The 26609-nt window shown below is 40.0% G+C and overlaps 2 long non-coding RNA genes and 1 other non-coding gene across 4 annotated transcripts in view; all 3 read right to left on the reverse strand.

Annotated features, from left to right (window-relative positions):
• Window positions 1–11402, reverse strand: part of LOC143442923 (uncharacterized) — a 42078-nt gene extending 30676 nt beyond the window's left edge. Inside the window, exons 1-4 of the long non-coding RNA XR_013111554.1 lie at window positions 10450–11402; window positions 9900–10100; window positions 8378–8516; window positions 6979–7198 (exon numbers count right to left, since the gene is read on the reverse strand). This is a non-coding gene — a long non-coding RNA (uncharacterized LOC143442923). The remainder of the gene's footprint in view (window positions 1–6978; window positions 7199–8377; window positions 8517–9899; window positions 10101–10449) is intronic.
• A 1765-nt stretch (window positions 11403–13167) lies between these two features.
• On the reverse strand, window positions 13168–26204 carry LOC143443636 (uncharacterized). 2 transcript variants are annotated; one of them, XR_013112773.1, is made up of 3 exons: window positions 25952–26204; window positions 25144–25270; window positions 13168–13621 (listed from the first exon to the last, which is right to left on the reverse strand). It is a non-coding gene; the product is annotated as an uncharacterized LOC143443636 (long non-coding RNA). The 2 variants fall into 2 exon arrangements; XR_013112774.1 differs by lacking the exon at window positions 13168–13621 and adding an exon at window positions 17251–18493.
• LOC117699621 (U7 small nuclear RNA) lies at window positions 17900–17958 on the reverse strand. Its single transcript, XR_004605255.1, has one exon. It is a non-coding gene; the product is annotated as a U7 small nuclear RNA (small nuclear RNA).
• Window positions 26205–26609: the final 405 nt, after the last annotated feature.

A 26609-nucleotide genomic window follows, 5' to 3' on the forward strand; every position in this document is an offset into this window, starting at 1 on the left:
TCCACACCACTTTGGAGACACAATCTCACTTAATCTGACCAGCATCCCTATTGCATGTCACAGTCACATATGACAGGTGACAAAACTAAGTCCGAGGAGTCATGTGACTCATTCAAGATCACGGACCAGAAAGTAGACCCAGACTCAGGGCTTTCTGCTCTCAAGTGTATACTTTGTTCTCTCTGCCATGGTACCCTTTTACAATGTTTTTACAAAATTCCAAAGGAGCTGAGAAAAATGAGTCAGGATAAAACCAAAAGTTTTAATTTTCATGTAGCATGGTGTAATAAAAAAAAACTACTAGACCAGGTAGTGGGAAGGGTGTTTTCCACTGTGCTATGATCAGCTACATGACTCCAGCCATGTCACACCATGAGAGCATCATAAAGATCACCTGTCCCTATCTCATCCCTATCCCTCCCCAGTCTGTTTCTGTCTCTGTCTCTCTGTCTCTCTGTCTCTGTCTCTGTCTCTGTCTCTGTCTCTCTCTCTGTGTGTGTCTATGTGTGTGGTATATGTCCTGATGTGGGTATGTACATGTATGTTTGTTGTACATGCACAAGGAAGCCAGAGGTAAATTTTTGAGACAGGACCATTCACTGAGTCCAGAGCCCACAGATTTGTTCCCACATCACCCAGGCTTGTTGCATAGGAAGTTCCAGTGCCCTAGTCTCTCTGCCTCCCTAGCACTGGATGACAGATGTGTGCTGCGGCTCTTGCCTTTTAATGTGGGTGATGGAAATCTGTGCTTACACGCTCATGTTTACACAGCAATCCCTCGGCTTAATGAGCTGCCTCTCCAGCCCCACTCTCCCCCTTCTGAGACTCAGATTGAGCTACCTGCCTGCTATCAGACAGAAGCCAAAGTCAGGTAACCAAACTCAGCTAGGACTGCTTCTCCTGGGTCATATTTCCCCTCCATGTGTGTTGGTCTTCCCTTTATAAATGAAGACCTCAAAAACAAGTGTAGTCCACTTAGATTATAATGTGCAGACACAGAACATTTTATTTCGATTTCTTGGTCTGCAATTATAAAACATGAGTGATCTCAGAGATACTGTGAAAGCTCCCAAGTCTCTGTGTGGCTGTGCAGCTCTGTCTAATATAAGGAGTAGAGGAGACAAAGGGGGAGGGCAGCAAGAAGAGGAAAGAGAGAGAGATTATAAATAAATCCACAGCCTTGGAGAAGAATTGAGATACAAAGCAGAAGGGTCATCAGTATACAGTAAAGTCATACAAGTGGAGAAGCCCACTGAGGGAGAGTGTGGAAAGTAGCTAAGGCCCAAAGGCAAACCCCAAGGCACGTATACAGACTAGGAGCCGGCAAAGGAGACTTTCTACATGTTTGTGTGTATCATGGTTCCGTGAGAGGAGAAGGGAGAGGCAACCTACCCCAAATGTGTATGACCTTAGAACCTTTTGCCACATGGCATCTGAAAGGGCTGTTTCTAAGGACAACATTCTGGGGCATACTTTTCATTCCCTTCTAGCCCTCCTCCTCCACTGTGGCAAAACAGATGAGCTTCTTGGGCAGCAGTTCTCAGCCTGTGGGGCATTATCCCTTTAGGGGTGGAATGACCCTTTCACAGGGGTCACATATCAGATATCCTGCATATCAGATATTTGCATTATGATTCATAACAGTAGCACAATTACAGCTATGAAGTAGCAAGGAAAATAATTTTATGGTTGGGGTCACTGCAACATGAGGAAGTGTATTAAAAGGTTGCAGTATTAGGAAGGTTGAGAAGCACTGGTCTAAGGAGACCTAAGCATTCTTTTCTCTATAGATGAATGTTCCCACAAAAGCCCTCCCACTGCTAAGTGCAATGCTGCTCTCATGACCTAGGCCAAAACCCACAAGCAGGCACAGGCTAATGGTAATGTGAACCGTTCCTTTATAGCCTTGCCGAGCACAGCCTCACATCAGCAAACCTTTGCCATTCTCTATATTCGCCATAGCTGTTTTCATGGTGGAGGAAGGCTGATGCTCCCAAGACAAAGAAATAGCTGACCTCTGGTCTTGTTCCTGTGAAGTGTGTAACTTCTCAGATACTGGCATATGGGTATGCCTACCTGCACATATTATACCAGAACACCTTTGATTACTGTAAGGGGTTTATATTGATCCTCCTTCCCATTTTCTAGTCAGGGGCTGTTTAGTTATAAGGAATAAAAACTTCTCAGAAGCCTATAAGTGAAAAACCATATCAAAGAATTACTGAAAGGGAGCTCATCTGGTGCTAGGAGGTTACTGGGATCTGAGGCAGCTTTAGGGATCTCTCTCTCTCTCTCTCTCTCTCTCTCTCTCTCTCCACCCTCTCTCTCTTTCTCTTTCTCTCCCCCTCCTCCTCTCTCCCTCTAGAGTGTGTGTGTGTGCACATGTGTGTGTGTCTGACAGCACCCCTTATTTGTGTAGTTATGTTGTACTTACATAAATAAGAATGTTTTAATTTGCTTCACCCTTTAAGTCTCCCTACTCTACCAAGCTCGGCCAAGGCCGCTACCATAGTCATTACTGTCCTTTCTCTCGTTTATCACAGTACCCTAAGGAAGAATCCTTCTGCCCCTACTTCTCAAGTACCTGCCGGAGCCACCCACAAAAACGTCGATCATCACTTCTCAGATGAACTACTAACTGTGAGACTGTCTTAACCATTTTCATTAAAACCTTGGCCCCTAAATTCCCTTCTTTACTGATCAAGGAAGGAGAATTTTTCTTTTTCAAATAGTATTATGTCAGAGCTTTTCAAGTAGATTCCCCCTTCACATTGCCATGTCTCTGAGATCAAATCTCTTCTTTCCTACGTTGGTCCCTGGCTACGCATCTGTAGACACAAAGGTTCTTTTCTCTTTCTTTAACATGCCAGACTTCTTCCTGCCAAGACTTTGGACTTGCCACTTCCAGCTAATCTTGGCAACATCACCACTAAAAGGCTTCACAGTCCACATCAGTATTTGAAGTGATCACGTTTTCTTGTTAATCATATGAAGTAGAAATTCTACAAAGCCAGGGCTGACATTCTAGCTATCTCGTCAGTCCTTTATTGAGATTTCCTCATATCAAAACATTATAGGTGCTCAATCAATATTTGTTGCATGCATGAAGAGGCTTTAAAAACTACATAGTGAAGAAAATTATACAAATTATCTTAACACAGAACTATCAAATTAATTAATACACATGACCCTACCCACCACTGTATAATAACTTCATCCTTCTGGGAATAAATCCTAGAGTATACTGTGTGATTTATGCTAATATTTAGCAGAGCGATGCTTAAAGCTTAATGGCTATTAAGTGGCAAAATTGGCAAGTGTCTTATAAGCCAACATTTTAAAAGTTCTTTGTGAGTCCTGTATTAGGAAAGTACTTATTTTTAAATATAAAGTTTTTTTTTTTCCTTTGAAATATGGGTTCACGGGCGGTGGTGGCGCATGCCTTTAATCCCAGCACTTGGGAGGCAGAAGCAGGCAGATTTCTGAGTTCGAGGCCAACCTGGTCTACAGAGTGAGTTCCAGGACAGCCAGGGCTACACAGAGAAACCCTGTCTCGAAACAACAACAACAAAAACAACAACAAAAACAACAACAACAACAACAACAACAAAATCAGAGTGAAATATGGGTTCAAGAAATAAGTTAGTTGCTTCAGGTGGTGGGGCTCAGAGATGGCCAAGGTCCTGGTGGGAGGCAGCATCCTGACAGAACAGAAATGAAAGGGTGTGGCTGCCCAAGGCTGGGGAGCTCAGTGCCCAGTGAAACTTTCCTGTTTCCACTGGGATTTTTAGAAGCAGAAGCCTCCAGTTGGGAACATGGCTATTTTTATACTCTGTATGTTTTCCGTAATTATTTCTTTTCTGTTTCCCCTCATGTTTAATAAAAGCTGTTCTTGAAAATACCAGCCAGGTTTGTTAAGGGAAAACATTTTTGTCCGTGAGGGAGTTTTTATAGGAGATCCACAGAGACTTGGGAGAGGGGTGGGTGAGTGATAGAGTGACAGAGTGACAGAGTGACAGAGTGACGTGGAGGCTTTGGGACAGTCCCCAAAGTGGAGAAGAAAGTCAAGCCATATATTCAGGGAGGGGTTGGTCTTTCTAAAATGGAGACACTCAAGACTGATTCAATTTGTCTCTGGTGTATTAAAACACTGAGAGGTTTTGTGTTGCATCTTAATTAGTCAAGGCTACTTTACAAAAACATGCAAGTATACTCTGCTTAGCTACAAAAGCCAGTTGTTCAAGGCAGCTTCCTAGTCATTTGAAAAACTGAAGTAAACAAGATAAAAAGAATCTGGGTTTCTCAGAAATAATATTTAAAAATATAAAGAAATGGAGTTTCACAATGATTTGAAACATATGTAAAGAATACATATGAAGCATTGTACATGAAATTGGAATGTTCTGAATTTGGGCCTCGGTATTTCTCAGTGCATGAGTGCACTAAGGCTGGCAGCCAGAAATGGCTTTGGATAAGCTCTTGTTTTATTATCTCAAGCATCATTTTAGAGAGCCATCATAAGCCTCAGGATTACTAAAACCTAGGGGACTAACCCAGATGGAAGGATGTCAGAAGAGCAGGTTGGGATTTGTCTTCATTAGGTGAGAGGGAGGGAGTAAGGAAAGGGGAGAGAGAGACACAGATATACAGAGAGACAGAGACAGAGACAGAAAGAGAGAGGCAGACAGGACACATCCAGGGAATGAAACCCAGGAAAGATACAGAAAGAACAGGTCAGTAAAAGTTGGAATGAAACCTGGGATTCTGGGCAGTGGTCTACAGAGTCTTCAATACAATGTACAATTTAATACAAATTTGTTCGCCAAAAGAAGTTTTGCAACTAAGTGAAGTTATCACCATATCATACTCATTGAAATGTACTGGCTACTGACTGGAAAATCTACTGATACAACTACTTCATAGTGATCATTCCTGTGTTTGATCAGCTGAAAAGCATTAGTGGATTATATTAACTTTGGTAATGTTAAAAATTAAAAGGTTTATATAAATATTGACCATGCTGAAAAGCAAAGGGTATGTATTAACTTTTGAGACCAAGTTTTACTCTAGCCCAAGCTGGCTTCAAATTTGTGATCCTCCTGAACTCAGATTACAGCCGTGTACCATGATGCTCAGCAGGGCTAAGCTCCTGCTGCCTCTGTGACAATAGTTAAGGCAAGAGTGTCGTGTGTGTGTGCGTGTGCGTGTGCCTGTGCGTGTGCGTGTGTGTGTGTCGGCAGCAGCACAGCATCTTGCTTGCAAGAATATAATTTGGTTGAATGCCACCACTCACATAAGTATGTTGGCACATTGCTTCCTGAACACTCCCTCACCAGTACAATATTGCCATTGTGTTAGATAGGGAGCAGCAGATGGCTTAAAGAATCAGAGAAAGGGTACATGAAAGAAGGAAGCTGGTTCTTGAGAAGTGAGGGAGAAGGATAAGGAGTTCAAGGCCAGCCTTGGCCACAAACCTTATATGAAGTCAGCCTAGGCAACATGGGAGTCTGTTTCAAAAAAGAAGGCAGGAGTGGTACCACATGCCTAACATCTCAGTAGTCTCTGAAAGTTAAAATAGCAGGAGGAATTTGAGGCTAGCCTATGCTATCTGTCTCATAGGGAGGGAGGAAAGGATGGGAGGGAGACAGAGAGTTGTTCTTGCTTCAAATAAAAATTCCAATTTGCTTGAAATAGCCATAATATTTTGGGTTCAGATGATGAATAGCTCCAACATAGCCAAATATTTAAAATGTTTCTTGAGCATTGGCATTAAATTAATGCAGGATAAAGATACTGTTTAATAGCAATCTACAAAAATGTATTCCTCAGCACCCTCAAGTCACAGTTCACTTCTAAAGTCTATGATGTGGTATCATATACTTCTAAAGTCTATGATGTATATGGAATGAAGCTCTGCAGAGGTCTGGAAACTAGGCAGAAGGGTAAGAAATCTGACATTCCTATCAATATCTTCAATCCCAGAATAATGTTAATATAATAATAAGAGCTATTCCTTTATTCCAAGGATTTCCATTTGAAAGGATTGCTGTTATTCACTTTCCTTGCCTAATGTTTTATTAATTTTCATTTCCTAAGGCTACATGCATGACTTGAATTTAAATAAAATCAAATACTTTTCCACACATCTGAGTTTACAATCTAACTCTTTTAATAGTCAAAAAATATGTTTTTTCAGAAGTCTGATACAGAAGCCTTAGCTAGGGTTTCTATTGCTATGATGAAACATCGTGATCAAAAGCAGCTTGGGGAGGAAAGGGTTTATTCCAGTCTGTAGCTCTCAGGCCACAGTCCATCATTTAAGGAAATCAGGACAAGAACTCAAGGCAGGAAACTGGAGGCAGGAACTAGAGCAGAGGCTGGGCAGGAATGCTGGATGCTAGCTTATTCTCATGGTTTGCTCAGCCTGCATTCTTATAGCATCTAGGACTACAAGCTCAGGGATGGTACCACCCACAGTGGGCTGGACCCTCCCACATCAATCATCAGTCAAAAAAAAAAAAAAAAAAAAAAAAAAAAACCGTACCACAGACTTACCCACAAGATAATTTGGTTGGGGGCATTCTCTCAGTTGAGGTTCTCTCTTCTAAAATGACCATAGCTTGTGGCAAGTTGACATAAAGCTAGGTAGCACATACAGTAACAGTGTCCAGGAATCAAATGAGTGTTATTATCCCCTCCCCCCTTTTTATAGTTGTTGATGTATGTGTGTGCCCCCCCCCCCAGAGGAGGGGGCAGATGTTGGTGTTCAGTGCCTTTCCTGATTAGTCTTTACCCCCTACCTGCCAGAGAGCAGTGATCATTTATTTTGAAAGGGAGATGCATTATAGAAACTATGGAAGGAGTAGAGTTTTTCAAATTCAGTATTCAAATTTTGATGTTTCAGAGTCCCACCTCTAATAAAAACATAATTAGGATCTGATGAGACTTTGATCCTCAAGCTCACTTGTTCATCCATACCTGCTAGGCAGCCAACTCCAGTGAACTTGCTCGTGTCTCCATCTTCTTAGTGCTAGGATTATAGGCACCCGAGGCTGGGTCCAGCTTTTTAGCTTGTTGTGTGGTCACTGCCAGGATCGTGTTGAGGCCCTCGTGCTTATGTGGCCAGTACTTTACTGATCCATCTCCCCAGCCTTTGTATTTCTTCCTTAGTGATAGATGCTTGAAGTCTCAGAAACAGCTAGAAAAGAAATCAATAATGCATATTGGGCAATTGTTTTTCTGGAGCAGAAGATATATGTTAGATGGAGTGTCTTATATTAAAAATATGTTATATCTTCAAAAACTACAGAGCACTTCTTTCCAAAGCATTTTTTTTTTCTGACCCGGGATAGTATTTATGGTATATACCATCTATAGGCCAAAGTAGTCTATAAAACGAAAATAACATCTGAGGCCAGTTTTGTTATGTTTTTCAAAGGAAGTCCCCGAATGAAATGAATGGCTGGGGTAAAGATTTGGGGAATGTTTGAACAAGTTCTCATGTTCTGATGTCATTGTAGGAAAATCCCAACACTGTGGCACGGGGTGGGTGCTTGTTTCTGGTTCCATTGCAAAACATGACAGTCTTGACTAGACTTAATCCAAGTGGACATAATTATGCAGCCCAGTTCCACATCATTAGAGAGAGTTGACGCCTCTGCCAGGATTCTGCCAACACTGTTTCAAGCCAGGCATCCATTAGTAAATACCGCAGTCTTAAAATACTGCTTGGCTTCTGTGACTGAGTTGTCTGCATAATGAAAACTAGGTCCAGACTTTTAGAAGGATCGTCTTGGATACACAGAGAAATCCCTGTCCGCCAGTGAGGCAGTTAGGAGTTTGGCATGAGCCTGGCTCACATCTGTAATCCCAACGTTTGGTAGCTGAGGCAGGAGGAGTGAGTGCTGCCAGACTGAGGCCAGCATAGGCTACATCCTGAGTTTCACGTGAGCCTGGGCTTCAGAGCAAGATCTTATTCTAAAATAAGTAAATAAATAAATAAATAAATAAATAAATAAATTTTTGGTATGTAGAGTGTAATTTTGGCAATGGTCTTTTGATTTTGTTTTTAAATTAAAAGCTTTTAGTTGGAAATATGTCTTTTCTGTTCTTTGACCATGCTAAGTATGGAGATAACCACATCTCTACTTCTTTGTCTTATTTAATGCTGCATTTTACTTTGTTTTTACAGAAAGAAACATAAATCAACATACTACCTCTCTTCTGACCAAATACTTGCTCTTTTTATAGGTTATTTCTAAAATATCGAAAGGACTTGGTTGACAGGCACATTGTAAGTAATTGTAATGTTTGAGGCATTCTCTAAAGCAATGAAGCCTTTAGTTTGTAGCTACTTCCAATTTTAAAAACATGTCACCTTGGATTCTTGCTTCCAGTCCTTGCCAGTCCTGTGAGATGGGAAAGGTGCATGGAAGAAAGCTGAAGGTCAGAGAGCAGTTTGACTGGAACCACAAGCAGCCTGGGGTTCCGTGACAGCTTCTTCTTGTTCTTCCCTACTGAAGGAGGAGAAACTGACAGGTGGGCAGGTGAATTCCAAACACAGCTACCTGCCAACAAGGTCTGTGAGTCTATCTGGCTCTAGAATCCTCTGAGTGATAGCTGCCTTTACCTCAAACAAAACAGAACAGAACAGAACAGAACAAAACAAAACACGTTCGTTCTAAATGTACTGCCCACGAGCAGGTAGTGAGAAGGTAAGCTGTGTGGTAAGAAGTTCTGAGACGGTTTTATAAACCCAATAAGGCTACAAACCTCCTTGCCCTCTGGATGAGGAATGGCAGATTAATGAGGACAATAAGTTACTGATAACAGCTCCGAAGTAGGGATGCTCTTGATAGGCATTTGTAAGCAATGAGACTTTGGATTTATCATGCATGTCTCCTGCCTGGGCAGATCCCCAAGCACATAAACCACTTCTTTTCTTCCAAATCCGTCACAGCAGCCCCACTGAGAGTTGTCTAGACCACTTTGCCCTAGAAAAGCTGAGAATTCCAAGATACGCTGACTGGAAGTCACTTTCTGAGTCACCAGGAGAGCTAACATAAGAGCCAATTTCTTTCCCATGGCTTGATTGAGGTAATCAAAGGAAAATACTTGGAGAATGAGGACATTTATGACATGCTTATCAAATATGCATATGATTAAAGACTGAATGCTAACTTAACTCTGTATTTAGGTAAGTTGTGCAAACTCTCTGGGCATCTACAAACTTTTTGGAGAAAGACAGTTGTTTTAACCCCTTTTTCCCAATGTCGGCGATGGAACACAAGACCACTCACATGTGTAAGCATGCTACTCCTGAGCTACACCCCCGGCACGAGGCAGCTGATCTAAAGCAGGTTTTTTTCTTTTACTGTTTTCTTTTTTTTCTCTTTCTTATAAGTAAGTCTTAACGTTCCAAACATTTGTTCAACAGAACAGTTTTCGTGTTATAAACTTAGCTGATAAAAGCTTAGCTGCACACAATCCCACCTACTTGTGTTGGCTCTCACACTTCCTACTTTATTCCTGGACACAGCCTAAGAATCAACAGATCAGGCAATCTAAAACATCTTTCTGTTTGCAAAGTCACTGTTGACTGTAGGAATTACGAACCTGTTTGAGCCACCCACAGTATGCTGTCATGTGACAGCCTTTAGCGTGGCTAGGGATGTGCCTTAGTAGAAGTCCTCGACTTTAACCCTTAGCATTGACCAAACAAACAAAACCCACAAACAAAAAAAAATCAACCGATGAAAATAAAACAAACAACAGCAAATGTAGGAACCAAACCAAGCAAGCCTGGGGTGGGTCCTGCTGCACAGATCAATTACTTATGTCATTTCTAGTTGCTTTATCCCTCTGTCTGTTCCCTTATGTATAAAATTGAAGGTAGAAACCTTTGTCAGGCAAGACCGTTTCGTAAGCTGTAGAAGACTAGATGACGGGACAGCATCATTAGCATTTTCTCCTGTGCTCAGTGCCCTTCGCTCATGCGGAGATCTTCAGAATGACTCAGAGGAACAAATGGGTTGAGCTATTCTTTGGCAAGCTTGTTTAGTCTTAGAGGTGATACTTATCACATTTGGACTTCATCTTTCCTGTGAGAGCAAAGCCAAGACAGGGTAGACAACGTGGGCATTAACACAAGTAATTAAACCAAGGAGACACCATTTAAAGGGAAGAACTGTCCCCATAATGTGGCCTTGGTCATGACCCAGCCATAATCCCTTCTCCAGAAAGCCAAGTCTTAATAATAACTATTGTTATTATTGGGTGCACACTAAATGCTAGATACTCCTTTTTATATGGGTTATCTCAACATCACAAGGCCCATCTGCAATGATGTCATGTATATTTTATAATGAGAAATGACCTAAAGAAGTAGAGTGAGTAGTGGTCTTCCTTTGTTCTTCTTTAGGGGAATAAGTAATTTGCTGATCTACATACCATGGTCCCTGCAAGAGCCTGAACTCTGAATTCAGATCTCTGAACTAGATAGCTCTGTATCTCCCAGTTGGAGGCAATTCTTTTCCCTCACTCATTGTGAGGACATGATGCCTCATTCTTCATCATTGTAATGCCTTGGTCGGCCCCATTCCTCCATTTTTATTTCTTCCTCCATTTAAAAATGCTTCAGTAATCTTCATAAAACTCAGAGGGAGAAAATATGGATTACTCAGCAATACTCTTGCCCTCCACATTGTCTCTCAAATTTGTCTTCCATTCATAGTCTCTCCTTAAAGAATCTCAGGGAATGGAGCAGTCTCTTCCTTTGGTGAGTGAGTCCTGTAACTAATACATTTCTGCCAGGAAGATTTTTCTCTTTTGCTGTCTCCATCTTTGGTTTTGCATTTGGCCCTTCTTTCTCTTTATTGGCTGACTGCTCCAGCTCTTCAGGCTCTCGGCAGTGCTCCTACTAAGCTGCCAATTTCCTTCATATCACAGCCACAGTAAAGTTTTTATTAGCATCTGGAAGGTGCTTTTCACAGTGGACCATGGAAACCCTGAGCTGGGCTCAACTCTGAATGGATATCGAAAGAGCAGTCGGGGGAGAAATGTCTTGAAACCTGCTTAGTCAGCAAATGGTGGACTCTGGCTAAACATTTCTCTTAGTTGTCTGTCCTTCCAATAGTAGCAGAGATGTTTGTTGTCCAGCTTGGGGTGTTTCATTAAGGGTTCAATGCTGAGCTCTAAAAGAAGTGCCCAGAGTCAAAGAAATAGTTGAAAGGTGCTGTGCCACTGCAAAAGAAGACAGAACAGTAAAAGAGAGAACAAGCTCCCTTTTGAACATGGCTATATGCTTTTGGTAAGTTTTTAAATAACCCAATTTTCATCTTACTCATTGTGAAGAAGTAACACCTACCATAGGAATTTCTGTATGAATTAAAGACAGTGGCCAGGTACACTCCACCCATAGGAAGTACTAGTTTTTTGAAGTTCCAAATCAACCCCCCAAAACTCATTGTCTCCTAACCATATGTCTCTAGCCAGCTTGTCCTCTCCTCTTACTATTTTCATCTTACTGTGCTACAAACCAGCCTTGTTATTCTCAAACTCTAGATCCGCAGCAGCAGCAGCAGCCACTGTTCCAGTTTCCCACTGCCTAGAAAGCAGAGAAGCATGTTAGCTTTCAGATCTACATCAACATTGACTTTGCCTTCCAGTGTTCAGTTCAAGATGAACTTAGCATTTTGGCATGTTGAAATAAATGTGGATACTAATGTACTTTCTATTTTTATAGCTTCTGTACAAGTATTGACAATTTCTCATCTGAATCATCTGCACGGGTCTGGTGATAGTAGCTTCATATAGAAACAAACCCCAAATTGAGCAAAAGATTTAGTTGAAATGCATGCAACCATTATCAGGGTACTGCTTGCTTGTCTCTTAGCTGAAATCTATTCTTTTAACAAATATGTATTGACAATCCCCAGTTTACAATGGCGTTGGAAGAGCTGGGATGCACTGGTCAGCAAGGCAGTCATGGGGTCACTGGAGCAAATGCTCATTCTCATGTTGCTTACGCTGTAGTGGGAAATACAATTAACAGGCAAACATGTAGACAAAGAAAACCAATTCAGTCAGATAATGTCTTCAGTAGAAAAAAACAAAGCTCCATAATAGTGGCTAGAGAAAGTATTTTGTTTATTTTTATATTTATTTAAATTTGCAAATAAAATCTACATGTCTTTTTTTTTTTTTTTTTTTTTTTTTTTTAGAAGTCTAATGAGTAGGGAAAGAAGAGGAAGGCTCCTCCGAGAAGCTGCTAATGAGCCAAGATGTGAACTGTGGGGCGACAGCTCTGAGGATCTAAGGACAATCATATTAAGGAGAGGGAGTAGCCGTCCAAAGGTTCTGGTGCAAAGGAGCTTAGGCAGGAAAAGAGCACAGCATAGTCGAGTCCATCTAAGTAGAAAGTGAGATTGAAGAGATAGCCAGAAGCAGATCACATAAAGTTTTATTGGGTATGGCAAAACTTGTTCTAATTATAGTGAGAGACTATGAGCAGAGTTGGATTAAGCAAGAAAGAGGTATGGACTTTGTGTGTGAGTGCATCATGCACAGATATGTGTGCATGGGCATGTTCATCTGAGGGCAGGTATGTGTGTTAGCCAGAGATCACCCTCAGGAGCTATCTGCCTTATGTTCTTGAGACAAGGTCTTGTACTGGGACTTAGAGCTTACCAGTTAGGCTACGCTTAGATATCCAGAGAGTCCTAGGGATGTTTTTTCATCTCTGCTTTCCTACCTCTGGAGATTACAGCCACACACCGTACCCCATTTTTATAGGTGCTAGGAATTGAACTTGGGACCTTATGTTGTACAGCAAGCACTTTCTACCTTCTCAGACCCCCATTTATGTCTTTAAAAGATAGTGACTGAGCTGATGAGCTGGTGAGCTGTTAAGCTGGCTCAGAGCTGGTAAAGTGCTCTCTACCAAACCTGATGACTTGAGTTCCACATGATAAAAGGAAAAAACTGACTCCCACAAGTTGTCCTGTTACCTGAATACACGCAGTCTGACATATGTAGCCTCCCACCCCCAACCCATGTACATACACACAACATAAGTTAGTAAAAGCAGTTTGCAGGGTGTGATGCATGGTCTTAGTTTGTGGACCAGGTTGGCCTTGAACTCACAGAGATCCATCTGTTTCTGCCTCTTGACTGCTAACGAGGATTAAAGGTGTGAGCCACCAGGAGTGGCAAATGAAGGCAAAAAAGACTGTATCTTTTAGATGGAGCATGGAAGCATGTGAAAACTTGTTTGCAGAAGTCCAGGTGAGTGACAGTGACTTGGAGTATGTGATGATGATGGTGCTGAGGCTGAAATTCAAGATTTATTTTGGAGGGGCTGGTGATCAGTTGGATTTTGGGAACCAAACAAATAGGAAGCCAGAATGAGTTTTATTGTAAATATTTTAATGTGAATGTCTGTGGGTGAGTGATGCCATTTACAGAGATAAGAAAGACAGAATTAGGACATGCTTTGGTTATGCTAACCATACAAACCCATGAGAGCCCCACATCAAGTTGTAAAAGGCCAAGTTGCTTGTCTATTTCTGGGCACTGCTACTCTCTCATGCTGTGCAGCTCAGTAGTTGGCTAAATTAGGGATCTGTAAGGAAAGGAAGCAGACATAGTTGCCAACTGAAATGCCTTTGTAATCATGTGTGACATTTCCTGAGAGCTAAATCCTAGACTGGAGCCCATGGTGGGCATTCCTTGGACATCTACACTACCCATTACGATGTGTCTAGACACTTGTGGCTTACAGAGGAAGCAATTTCTCAGAACAGTTACATCCGTCTACAAAATACTTCCAAACTACATATTTCTATCTGTAGATCCACTTGACATAAATAGATAGAATGTGGCATAGTATGAAAGGCTAGAAATCTAGATGGAAAATGTTTCTCAGATGTAGACACTTACATTTCAGATACCAGTTCATAGATTTACAGCCCTTAGAAACTATCTAAAAACAATTGATTTAGCAAGACCACAAATGCCTAAAATTATAGTAGGTATGGGGAAAGGGTTTTCTACTCAGAGAAAAAAATGGCTTTTCCTTCCCACCTGAAGCATTCTTATATTTTTGGTTGTGACCCTAGCCTTTAACAGCTGAACCATCTCTCCAGCCCTGCCTGAAGCATTCTTACTCTGTGTATTTGGTTCTTCAAAAGCTGTTAAATGTAGATGAAATTCATTAGAATAAATTTATATATATATATATATATATATATATATATGCATATTACTTGCTTTCGAGTTTAAGTGACCCAGACATTTAGACAACAAAGCATTCAATAGAAAGACTTAACAGGAAGTGTAGTCATAAAAGATTTATTAAATATTTATTTAAAATATATAGTTAAAATATTAGATGCTAGTCATAGAAGTAAATGCCTATATTCCCTGAATTCTAAGAGTGGAGGTAGGAGAATTAAGAATTTGAGTTTACCTTGAACTGAGCTAGTCTAGGCCAGTATCAGATACATAGTGAGAACTTGTCTGAGTAAATAAATGAGTTATAGTCTAAAATTCATAGAGGATTAAGTAAAATCTGAGGCTTAAAGCTGGGCATGGTGACTCATGCCTGTAATCTCAACATTCAAGGAGCTGAGGCAGGAAAATCATGGGTTCCAGGCTAGCCTGGCCTACATAACAAATTCAAGGTCAGTCTGAATTAAATACTAAGATCAATCTTTAAAAGTGGAGTGTGGTAGTACGTACCCTTAATCTCAGAACTCGAGAGGCAGAGGCAGATGACTCTCTGTGAGTTCTGGACCAGCCTTATTGACAAAATGGGTTCTACCACATAGCCAGGACTACATAGTGAGACTGTCTTAACACAAAGAAAAAGGCAAAAGAGAAAAAACTAGTAGTTGTGTCTGTAAGAAAAATAATTCTCTTTTGAGTTCAAATTGGTAAATTTGAAGAAGTAATCTATTGGCTACAGTTACATAGTATGTGCCATTTATTTTCTGTTAATTTTCTTCCTCTCCCCCCCCCCCCCCCTTTTTGAAAACAAGTTTAATTAGATACATTTTCTTTTTTGAAGCAAGGTCTCACTGTGTATCCTTGGTTGGCCTGGAACTCACTATGTAGACCAGGCTGGCCTTAGACTCATAGAGATCTGCCTATATCTGCCACCCAAGTGCTGGGATCAAAACTCTGTTCCACCACACCAGCCTCACTTTTTTTTCCTTATGTATAAAAGTTCCATGTGGTAACCACACCTGAAGCCTGGCTCTTCTCTATGAAGTCTCTGGTGCATGTTTAACAGGATGCTCTGCGAATTTCTGATCAGGAGATTTGGTAAACCCAACTCTTTCCAGAAGTCAGAGATCAGGTAAGCTAAAGGTCTTGGAGATGGCATCAAAGATGGCTTTACTGGAGTCACCCATGTGGTGGTGCTGGCCCTGGCTGAAGTGTAGCTATCATTCACAGTAACAGTGCCCCTGTGGGTGGGGAAGGAGCACACAGTGCAGGCCAGGGGCTTCTCACTTAGTATAGAACAATCTTCCCAGTAGAGATCTTGACTAAGACAGTGGTTCTCAGATGGCAGGGGCTACCTGATTAACATCCAGACGGTCAACAAATGCCTTGAACCTGGGCTCTTAGTCATAGTGAGTCAGGTTCTGAACTGGCATGATAGTCAAAACCTTATTCTTGATGATGCCTCCAGAGAAACAATCTCAGACTCCTTAAGCCTGCAGAGACTCGATGCTCATGCATTGATCAGACAGCCCTATTCACTGAATACGAACTCGCTGGGGATACTATTCACTGAATTCAGCTTTGCTTTTACCACCTCTGCCTGGCCCAGGCAGATTGTTCTAAAACTTGTGGCCCTCCCACTGCACCTAAGTCATCTGCCATTTAGTGTCTTCTCAAGGATTTTTTTTTCTATTTTTAACCAAAACAAAATTCTTGCCTACAAAATAACGTCTACCTTAACACTAGCAGAGAAATTAATTATAACTTTCCATCTATTTTGTGACCATCTTTGGTCTTCCCTGGAATATTTTTATGATTTTCACTTCTCAGTTGGAGTATTTTATCATCAACTTACCTGTTTAACTTTATCTATCCATTAGTCTTTTTTGAAAAGCAGAAATATGTTTGCTGAAGTTCTGCCTCCTCAGCATTGCCATCCCTTCCCCATTGTTTCTGAGAGGCAAGATTTGGCAACACAGAGAAGAAAATAAAGCAGTACAGTACACTGAGCCAGCAAGATGCTCAGTGGGATGCAGCGCAGACCTGACAACATGAATTCCATCCCTGTGTTCCACTATGAAGGAGGAGAACCAAACTGAAGGTTGTGCTCTGACAATACATGCACTGTGGTACACAAGCACAATACACAAGCGTGCGCACACACACACACACACACACACACTTACTTTTTTATTGTTATGACAAAGCACCATGTCCAAGACAACTTACAAAAGAAAGCATTTAATTTGGGGTTCACAGTTCCAGATGATTAGAGTCCATGACCATCATGGAAGGAGCATGGCAGCAGGTAGGCAGGCATTGTATTGAAGTAGCTGAGATCTTACATCACAAGCATGAGGCAGAGTATGAGTGAAAGAACTGGGCTTTTGAAACCCAAAGCACACACCCAGTGACAAATTCCTTCCTCAAGGCCATACATACCTCCTAATCCTTCCCTGACAGCTCTATCAACTTCAACCCAAGCATTCAAATACATAAGCCTGTGAGAGCCATCTTCATTCAAACCACCACACACACTAATAAATTATGTATTTTAAGTAAGTTTTTTCTTCTAGACAGGGTATCACTTTGTATCTATGGCTGTACTGGATCTCACTGGAACTAGGTTGAATAAATATATTTTAATTTAATTAAAGAACCACACCCTCAGCAACAGTATATGGACTGAGCACAGTCTTTGGAGGTACACGATCTGGATCCATTAAACTTTTCTGATATCCCAGCTATTCAACCATTCAGACTTTGAAAACTATTATTTCCCAAACTTAAAAAAAAAAAAGACTCTTCCTTTTTTTCCTTCCTTCCTTCCTTCCTTCCTTCCTCCCTCCCTCCCTCCCTCCCTCCCTCCCTTTCTTCCTTCCTTTCTTCCTTCCTTCCTTCCTCCTTCCCTACCCCTCTCTTCCTTCCTCTCTCTCTCCCTTTCTTTCTTTTCTCTTTTCTTTTCTTTTCTTTTCTTTTCTTTTCTTTTCTTTTCTTTTCTTTTCTTTTCTTTCTTTCCTTTCTTCTGAGAGAGTGTTTCTTAGTGTAGACCTGGCTGGCCTCAAACTCAGAGATTTACCTACCTCTGCTTTCCAAGTGCTGGGATTAAAGGCATGTGCCACCACCACGAAGATAGTTATGTCATTGTTTAAAAATTGTTTCTCCGATTGTTCTTCAGACTTGATAAATCAGAAATCTCAAGGTTTAGGGGTCAAGGAAGGTAATTTTTAATAAACATTTCTTGTGATTGATATGATCACAAAGTTGTGAAAACACTAACACAGGCCATCAATGATTATATTCTATAAGTAAAACTCAAAATGGCATGCATTATCTTTATAATTTAATTTTAATATACATAGGTTTGTTATGATCTTAGACAAGCCAGTTGTCCAATTAGTATTTTGTCACTTTGACACAAGCCAGGGTCATCTGGGAATGCAAAGGCCCAGCCTTAGTTTGGAGAGGGGTTCCTGAGAAAGGAGTGTTTGGGAGTAGCAGAAGAAATGACTCGAAGTCACTCATGGATACAAGCTGACAGTCTGATGTTCTGCTCCAGATGGCTTTCTGCTAGAGACAGTTCTCCACTTGTTAGAAAAAAATTCTAAAAGCTCTCTGGATAGGTCATGGATTTTACAGAAAAAAAGCCAGAAAACATGCTAGAAAAAAAATTCTTGGTTTTCTGACAAAAGTCAGAAAGCCTGCCAAGCAAATTCTTAAAAAGAAGTACTATATCTCTCTAGACAGCTATTTATTGCATACCAAAATCCCAGTCTTTTATTTACATATCAATCCAATCATTTAACCAGGTGCCTTTTAATCATCCCATGAATCAGCATTTTATGACTTTACCCCTTGACTCTTAGAAGATAGCAAATATATATTTTAAAAAAACATAGCAAATGACTTCAGAGATCTGCCTGCCTTTGTAAGTACAAACAATAAGTTTAGCTGGGTGGGATCTTGCTCTACAATCACCACTTCCTAGAACTCCTTCCTTAATATCTTTTTGATAAGCTGGCTCATAGTGCAACTGCCTCTGATCTTTTAGGTGCATGAAGCCCCTCATATAATTCACATTGCATCCTTATATTTTTTATAGTTGAGAAATCCTGTTTATATATTTTTGAGCTCATGTTTTCAGAGTTCTTTCCCACAGCCTTAAGAGCTGCACTGAAGGTCTCAGCATCACAAAAACACATTCTTCCTGGAGTCATGCTGTTCCTAATTATCATGGAGTCATTATCCTTAACAGAGAGAGCATTCCCTGAAAGAGAAACATGAAAATATATATGCTACTACACAAACAAGCCTCATGTCTAGCAACTGTCAACACTTGTGGAGGCCCATACCCTCCTAGCTCTGCTTCAGGAGAGAGAACTGTGTTCTGATGTCCCTTCTGCATGGGCATTCTGGACTTTGAATAGGAAGAGGGAACCTCAGCTGTAAAAATTACTCCATCAGATTGGCCTGTAGGCAAGGCTGTGGGGGAAATTTTCTTAATTAATGATTGATATGGGAGGGCCCATCCCACTGTGGGCAATACTACCCTGGGCAGGTGGTCCTGAGTTATATAAGATATCAGGCTAAGCAAGCTGTGTATTGATGGAAGCCAGTAAACAACATTGCTGTGTGGCTTTGAAGGGGTTCTGCAGGTATCATACAGGAAAGTGAACCATGTGAAAAGATAAGAATAGTGGTGAGTCGGGGAAAAAAAAAGATAAGAATAAAAACCTGGTGCAAATTGACTTCATTAACCTGGATCAGACTTCAGGAAGTCTATTAACAGGCTGTTTATTCCCAATGTATTTAAGACCAGTATACTTTGGGAAAAAAATTTCCTAATGTAATACAATCCTCATTGCACAAGAAAACATAATTACATTGAAACTAAACTAAGGGTACATGTCATTTCTTCCAAGAAGATGGGTCCTAAAGATACACTACAGTACTAGCCTAACAGTCTAAGGACCCAAGGGTCTGACCTGATCTTGGTCATACAGATAGCAAAGTCATTTAGGCTACTAGCCACCTCTGGTCCTGGTTGTGGGAGTTTTGGGGAGCCTCTGGCTATAAGGGTCATTTATATTACTAGCCACCTTTGATCCTGGTTGTAGGAGCTTGTTATGGCCTGGCCCAACAGACAATGCAGATCATCAGGCTGTTAATCACTTTCAGTTCTCAGCTTTCTAGATGGAAGAACAGGTTTTTCCATCTTTCTCATTGGAAAGACAATTCTGTGTGCTTACCATTCTTGGTTTCTCTGGAGATCTGTGGGCATAAGGACCTTCATGCTATGCTTTCAACATGGCTTCTGTTTCAGTTTCTGTCTCCAGGTTCCTGCCCTGTTAAAGTTCCTGCCCTGACTTCCTTCATGATGAATTGTAAGCTATAAGGAGAATAAATCCCTTCCTCCATAAATTGATTTTAGTCATGGTCTTTATCACAGTAATAGAAACCTAAGTAAGACAACAGTCGACTATTTTAATTAAAATTTATACTATTTTTTTCTGCAGGTTTTATAAAAATGTCAAACTTAATTCTGATTAGTGAGTAAGAACTCATTGGAGCTTTAACTGGCTTAGTATCAGCAGAATAAGGGTAACAAGGATTGTAAAACATTTTAGTAATGTACAGTACTACATACATGTTTATTATAATAATTATTAGGCATAATAATTATAGCTATAATGGTATAACCTACAAGATCTGACTTGTGTGTTAACTAGCACAGTGCATTTTAGTATACTGCTAGAGAAATTTTATAAGCTTCATGGAAACAAAGCTTAAATATGATGTATAAAAGCAGCACAAAAATCTATTCTTGGTTGAATCCAAATTGTTATTTCTTTTCTCAGATGGATTTTTTACCTTATTAGATGTTTTAGGTTATATTTTATGTTCTTGAATATCTGGGTGCTTTTCAGGTATCCAGGCATGTATTTTGTGTTTCATATCAAGATGACAATGTCAATGGTGATAATTTACTTTGTACATAGTGTGTTGTAGAGACTTGGAGGAATGAGGAAAATATCTGTGGAACACCCATGGCTCTTTTCAAATGAATGACTATTTATCATTAAGAAATTTACTATATTATAATTAAAGAATTTACTGGGCTCCTTAAAGGAATCATCAACTGTTCCAGTGGTTTGCACACAACTGACATTGAGTTCACTTGTTTTCAGCTTGCCTCTGAGCCCTGAAGTCAGCTGGAAGTGTGGCAATAGTTGGGGGTGAGTAGATACATTTCTGTTTTGAAGAGCTAAGCAAGTTAGGTGTGATGGATGAAGCCTATGATCCCAGCAGTAAGGAGGCTGAAGCAAGAGGATCACCACAAGATTGAGGGTATCCTGGGTCACATAGTGAGTTCCAGGTCAGTCTGGACTACAGAGTGACTCTCTGTTTAAACAAACAAACAAACAAACAAACAAATTAGAGCCCAACAGTACATGGGTCCTGGGCCATAGCTATGACATGTGGTTGATGAATTATTTTCAAACTATCTATGAATATATATATATATATATATATATATATATATATATATATATATATATATTTTTGTGCCTGTCTCATGTCAGTGTAAACCAGTAAACTGTCTATCACATATTTATCCAGTGTAGTTAGTTTATTCATACAATAGACATGGTTTACTATCTTGGTTTTACCATTGTTTGTTTGTTTCTTTCTTTTTTTTTTTTTTTTTTTTTTTCTTTTTACTTCTTTTTGAGACAGGGTTTCTCTGCACAGCCCTGGCTGTCCTGGAACTCAGAGATTACCTGCCTCTATTCCTGAATTCTGGGATTAAAGGCATGCACCATCACATCCAGCTATCATCATGTATTTCTTTTTGTGAAGCTTTGTATTTTTGTTGCCTAGTAGCTAGCACCTTCTCCTTGTTCCTATAATATAGTTCCTAGGATAAGATAGTATGTTAAGCTGGGTATTGTGGTATATGCTTTTAATTCCAGCACTGTGGAGACAAAGATAGGTGAAACTCTTAGTTTGAGGCCAGTCTATGCTAGATAGCAAGGCTCTAATTTATCTCAAACAAAACACCACCTCTGCAAAGCCTACATGTGGAGGGTACTTGAGTGCTGGCTATATTGACTCTACATAATAAATTACCTAATTAACTGTTCTTCAGGACCTTATTAGTCTTTATTTCTCTTCATCTGACATTCTGCAAGTGACAATGATAAAATTCTTTATAACATAAAGGCTTGATATGCAGTGTATTTTGGGAAGGACAGAAATAACCATCCATGTGAATATGTAAACATGTTCACTAATAATCAAGTGTATGAACAATGTGTACTTTATTTTTCTCTCATTCTGGAAAAATCAGAAAGTGTCCAAGAGTTTGAAACAAAAAAAATCGTGGCTTTCTTTTACTGCCAGTGTATGACTAATCTATATAACTCTTATGCACATTTTTATGTTTTCCTGAAGTTTTTTGTCTCTCTTTTTTAATATTTAGTTTTATGTGAATGAATATTTGCCTGCATGTACATATGTGCACCATGTGTATTCTTGGTTCCCAAGAGATGAGAAGAGGGTACTCTATCTCTTGAAACTAGAGTTACAGATGTTTTTGAGCTGCCCTGTGGTTGCTAGGAACCGAAACTGGGTCCTCTGCAAGAGCAGAAAAGCTCTTGCTTGAGTCAGTAGAAAAGCAAGACAGTGGCTGACACATCTGACTTGACAAATGTTGGATGGGATGTGGAGTTAAAGAAACCTGTGTTCACTGTTGGTGTGGGTACAAAGGAATGCAGACATTGTGGAAATCAGCTTAGAGATTTCTCAAGATACTGATGCATTCATTTCGTTACTGAGCATATACCAGAGAACCCCATACCCTAACTGTAGAGATACTTGCACTCTTGTGTTTATTGTTGCTTTATTCACTGTGGCCAAGAATCAACAGATGACTGGATAATGAAAATCTGGCATATATATATATATATATATATATATATATATATATATATATATATGATTTGAAAATGTATAATATTAAGCAATGTCACATAACCTCAGAAAGAAAAAATGCAAGTTCTCTGTAATATGTGGGCTCTAACAAATAATATAAACAAATGTGCATGTGGGAACAGCATAGCATGTAGAAAAGAGTACAAAAAAGCTAAATATAAGAAGATGAAGAAGGACTGAACATGAGTTTTGAAGTAAGATATAGAGCTAATTGTTTCTCTAATTCTGTTATAAATCTTTTATTTTGGGGGTAGATAAATGCATAAAAATGTTTTTGATAATGGAAGTGTAAAATCGAATGTGAAGTTCTATAGCTTACATTCTGAATGGTTACTCTAACTGTATAGAAGCTCATTGAGATTTATAGAGTTTGGGTCTGATTAAGTTTGGTGTATGATTTTCTTATTTGTAAGTTCTTTTTAATAATATAGTTTGTAGTTTAAAAAGTAAGCTTATAGGCAGTGGAAATTTACCAAAAATATCTTTTCAATTTATCTTAAACCTTATTATATTAGTAAAAAACAATCATACACCTGGTGTGGGAGTGCATATCTTTAATTCCCAGCACTCCAAAAGCAAAGGTAGGTGGATCTCTGTGAGTTTGAGGCCAACCTAGTCTACTTAGAGAATTCTAGGACAGCCAGGGCTATATAGAGAGACTCTGTCTCAACACCATCCTGCCAAAAGAAGATCACAAGCTAAAATGAAGTAGACTCAAACCCAAAGTCTATACAACTCAATGAACTTCTACACAGTTAGAGTAGATATTCAAAAAGGTAGTGGAAGTTTTCATGATTTACCTCAGGGGTAACTTCTTCAAAAGTTAGGACAAAGATTGTGTCCATTGTTTTTTATGGGGGGGGGGTGGTGGTAGAACTTTCAATTCTTAATTTCCTAGCATTCTAAGAAATCTTTCTGCTAGGCAATGGTGGTGCATGTCTTTCATCCCAGGATTAGGAAGGCAGAGACAGGCAGATCTCTGAGTTCAAGGCTAGCCTGGTCTACAAAGCAAGTTCTAGGACAGTCAGGTACACAGAGAAATGCTATCCAGAAAAAGAAAAAGGAGGAGGAAGAGGAGGAGGAGGAAAGAAAGAAAAAGTCAAGTCTTTCTAAGGATTGCTAAAAATTCTTCATAAGGATGTCCTTTCATATAAGATAGGATCTCCTGTATTACTCAAAGGTCTTCAAGAAATAAGGACAAGTACCTGTACACCCTCAAGACCTTGGTGACATCAATACTTTTCTGGATATACCAACAAAGAATTCTCACTATTTAATTTTCAATAAGAATACTATGACTATTAAGTACTATGAATATTAAGTGCTTTTTAATATGAGAGACATTGCATGGTGGCTGGAAAATCACTGGCTTGGAAACTTGGAACACAGAGTTGGAGTCCTGGTTTTACAATAGTCTAATAGCAGTAATTGCCTTAGTCTTCTATTACTTGGAAAAGAGTCATGCTTTAGCTCTCTTCTGGTGTCGACAACCTGACACACAGTTTATACTCGGTTGATGCTTATTTAATCAGCTCCCAATTTGAGACAGCTTGCAATTTTTCCAGATTTCATGTTTTTCTTTATAAAGCAGAGTAGTTATCTTCTGCTGTCATTTCCAGCTCTGACACTCTGACGACATGATCTATGTATCCTGAAGCCAGCTTCCCTAAGCAATTTGTCTTGTCTGGGCCATTGAGGAATGGCATAGTATTTGTGCTTTATTGTAAGGAGTGTCTTAATTTCTGAGTCATTCTTACTGAAAGCACTTCCAAAGAGCCTGGAGCAGTGCTGTACGTTTAGTGGAGAGCAAGTTATTAAAGAATTATCTGTTCACTATTTGCAGAAGGTTTACAGAATTCCCTACTCTATAAAAGCTGCTGAGGTATCCCACATAGTTTCTTTAAAAAAACCTCTTTTTTAGGGGGAGGGATGACATACTCTTGGAGACAGGGGTAGGAGGAATAGGATAAGGAACTGTGGGAGGCCAGACCAGGAGGGGGCAATGGCTGGACTGTAAAAAACAAAAGTAATAATTTTTTTTAAAAAACCATACAAACAAACCAAAATGCACGCACGCATGCGCGCGCGCGCGCGCGCGCGCACGCACACACACACACACACACACACACACACACACAAAGAGAGGGGGGGAACTAGGCAAAAATTTTTTAAAAAGGATTATATCCAAAGTGATTCTATTAAATCAACTATTTGTGCACACACAAAAAGTGAATTTTCATTTTATGTGTTCAGGTGTTTTTCCTGCTGTATGTATGTGAACCAAATCCTTGTCTGGTGCCTGAGGAAGCCAGAAAAAGTTGCTGAATCTTCTGGAACTGAAATTATTTGGAACTGGAATTGTGAGCCACCATGTGGGTGCTGGGAATTGAACCTGGGTCTTCTGGAAGAGCAGCAAGTGCTCTTAACCACGGAGCAGCTTTTCCAGCCCTCATGTAATTTCCTAGGGATATCTTTCATCTCAAGAAATCTGTTATCCATCTGTTTAAATGGACTTTGCTACACATCAACAAATTTGTTTGATAACAAGAATTCAGATGACTTGATCAATCTTAGATTGCCTTTAAATTCTTGGGAGGCCAGGACACCTGTCCATTTGTAACATACTTAGTTAGGACTACCATTTTAGTCATGAAACACCATGACCAAAAGCAACCTGGGGAGGAAAGGGCTTATTTGGTTTACATTTCCACATAGCTGTTCATCATAAAGGAAGTCAGGACAGGAACTCAGACAGGGAAGAAACCTGGAGGCAGGAGCAGATGCAGAGGCCATGGAGTGCTGTGCACTGGCTGGCCTACAGCCTGATCTTATGGGAGGATCTTCTCAGTTGAGGTTCCTTCCTCTCCAATGTGTCATGTTGACATAAAACTGGCCAGCAAGCACACTGTAGCTTTTCCTTACCCTTTCATAATTGAAGGAGCTTTGCTTGAAGAATGATGAAAGGACTAGAATAATGACGTCAACTTTTAAAGGTTAGAAATGGCAGGAATTCGATGGTTGTTGTCAGAGGCCTCAGCAGCTGTGTGAACTGAGTACAGTGGGGAAGGAACTCTAGTTAGACAGGAGTTGGGGTTCTCATGGAAAATTCAATCAGTTTAACCAGTAACAAATGCACCTTTGTCCTTACATGCTAATTGTACTGAGTAACTTTATTAAAAGTGTTTGCCCTTGTCTTAAAACTAAATTGAAAAATTTATGGACTAATTTCTTTGGCAAAGATTTCATGACAGCCTAATATTGACTCTGTCATGTGGTTACTAGTAATCACTCTTATGCAAGCCTACAATGAAAAAGCAAGTGGAGCAAAAGGAAATACAAACTATATAGTTTAAGAAGGAAAGGAGCCTCTTGTTTCCCTGGAATCTGAGACTTTCTAGTGGCTACTTCAGTTCCCCATCCCCTTCTTGACATGTTTTATTCAATTTCTTGATCCTCTGTACTTCTCTCCTGTCCTTTCCAATGCCTGTTTCTACCCCCTTCCCCCTCCCCCCCTTCTCTCTCTCTCTCTCTCTCTCTCTCTCTCTCTCTCTCTCTCTCTCTCTCTCTCTCATCCCTCCCTCCCTCTAGCTCCTGTGATTATTTTGTTCCCTGTTCTATGTAGGATTGTAGACTTTGGTCTTCCTTCTTCTTAAGCTGCGTATGGTTTGTGGGTTGTATCATGGGTATTCTGAGCTTTTGGGCTAAAATCCACTTATCAGTGAGTACCTACCTTATGTGTTCTTTTGTGTCTGGGTGACCTCACTCAGGATATTTTCTAGTTCCATCCGTTTGCCTGCAAATTTCATGAGGTCATTGTTTTAAATGGCTGAGTAGTAGTAAATGTACCACAATTTCTGTATCCATTCTTCTGTTGAGAAACATCTGGGGTGTTTCCAGCTTCTGACTATTATAAATAAGGCTGCTATGAACATAATGGAGCATGTGTCATTGTTATATGTTGGAGTGTCTTTTGGGGATATGCCCAGTAGTGTACATCTGGGTCTTCAGGTACAGCTATTTCCATTTTTCTGAGGAACCCCCAGATTGATTTCCAAAGTGGTTTTACCAGCTAGCAGTCCCACCAACAATGGAGGAGTGTTCCTTTCTCCACATCCTTGCCAGCTCTCACCTGCGTTTTTTAATCTTAGCCATTCTGATTGGTGTGAGATGGAGTCTCAGAGTCATTTTGATTTCCCTGGTGACTAAGGATGCTGAACATTTCTTTAAGTGCTTCTCAGCCATTTAAGATTCTTCAGTTGAGAAGTCTTTGTTTAGCTCTGTTCCCCATTTTTAAATACAGTTATTTGGTTCTCTGGAGTCTAACTTCTTCAGTTTTTTGTATATTATGGATATTAACCCACTATTGGATGTAGGATTGGTAAAGATCT

The sequence above is a fragment of the Arvicanthis niloticus genome, chromosome 1 (genome assembly GCF_011762505.2).
Source record: "Arvicanthis niloticus isolate mArvNil1 chromosome 1, mArvNil1.pat.X, whole genome shotgun sequence".
NCBI lineage: Eukaryota > Metazoa > Chordata > Mammalia > Rodentia > Muridae > Arvicanthis > Arvicanthis niloticus.